Source organism: Cynocephalus volans, chromosome 18 (genome assembly GCF_027409185.1).
Source record: "Cynocephalus volans isolate mCynVol1 chromosome 18, mCynVol1.pri, whole genome shotgun sequence".
In the NCBI taxonomy this organism is placed as follows: Eukaryota; Metazoa; Chordata; class Mammalia; order Dermoptera; family Cynocephalidae; genus Cynocephalus; species Cynocephalus volans.
In genome coordinates, this window is record NC_084477.1 from 18,368,071 (window position 1) to 18,369,668 (window position 1,598).

Genomic DNA, 1,598 nt, shown 5'->3' on the forward strand with positions numbered 1-1,598 from the left:
CCGAGGTTGTTTGGACCTGAGAGCCTTTGCACACAACCATGAACGATTCTCAAGAGCTGACTTCAAGAAATTTCCAGAGAAGGCTGCCTGCATGATGGTTCCAGCTGCTCTTTCTAGGTGGATTGAATCAGCCCATCAAATTCTGCCTCTGCACATTCCAAGGCCAGGGACTTTGGGGGGTGTTTGCTCATCTCTTGGGCAGAAGTGGAAAAACCAGTTTCCTCCATCCGAAGCAAGATGAGGCTATTCCAGTATGAGGGATTTTTCTTTGCACTGGATGATTCCTTTCTGCACAGGGAATGAGATTATTTGTTAAAATTACACACACACACACACACACACACACACACACAAAATGGCAAAATGAAAAAAAACTTAGACCAGAAGCAACTGAATTTGGACCAATACCGTTGATAAATCTAAATTGTCAAGAGAGATCTTAGGTTGCAATGTCAAATTCTTTATTAGGTTTTTCTGAAGTTCTGGCTCTTTCCTGCTATGGACAAGAATTGAGCAGTTTGTCCAATGACTGGGAAAGGAGCACCTGCCATGGTCTGACGTGATCTCTGCTAACGATGTCTCTCTGTCTAAACCCCTTCAAGTTCTGCAAGAGGCAGAGCAAGCCCCAGAGCCCAGGTCCTGGTGGTCATTAAGATGTTCAATCTTGTGCTGAACATTCCTGGTGACTTAATCAATAAAGACTGATTTCTAGCTAAATAAATAAAAGGGACTTTGTTGGAAAATAAATGAATAAATAAAAAATGAAAGCTCTGCAGGCCATAACGTCATAGGGTATAGGAAGATGGTACAGGCTTTATCTATTAGTCGGCTGATGTCTCTGTGGTGCTTTTATGCAAATGGCTTCTGGCCCCGCCACTTCTGCCTCTGTTGTTGCCTTTGCTCAGGTGCTTCCAGAGCTGGGCTTGGTGGGGACTGTCAATCCATGGCACAATCCAGTGAGCACTGCAGCCTCGGGGTGCCCAGTGAGGAGCATGGTGGCCAGCAGGGGCCCTGGGAGCCATCTCAAGGTGGCTCTGTGTGGAAGGGACTGTGACCGCATAAATACAGACTGCCAAACACAAACCCAAGTGTCCGCACCTCAACATCCCGCTAGCCACATCCCAAGGCACCTTCAGTGACCCATCCCACATGGACGGACGTGTTCTGGAGGTAAGTGTGGTCAGGATTTCTCATGTCTGCAAACTTTACCCAAATCTATGACCGTGAGCATTCATAGCCTCTTTCCAGAGTCTTGATAGGACCCATGGAAACCAGGGTCCCAGAAACTTCAGCTTACTTAGCTTTACTGTCGAGCCACATTGTTGTAAGTATTTGTTGAACTGAGTAAAAGACACGGGCCCAGCCCTTGAAGAGCTCAAGTCAAAGGGCAGAGACCCAACCTGAGGACCCCGGGCATCTTGTCCAACCTGGATTCCTAAGTCCACCTGAGGGTCGCCTGAGCAGTGGGGACCCTGGAGCTGACCTACCCAGGGTACGTCTTCACACTAAGATGCCTGGGCCCCAAGGCTTCCAGCTGAGAGCAGGACCTCCGTCCCTCCTTTCCAGAGCAGTGTGGCAGTTGTAAAAGGGGTGGGGCA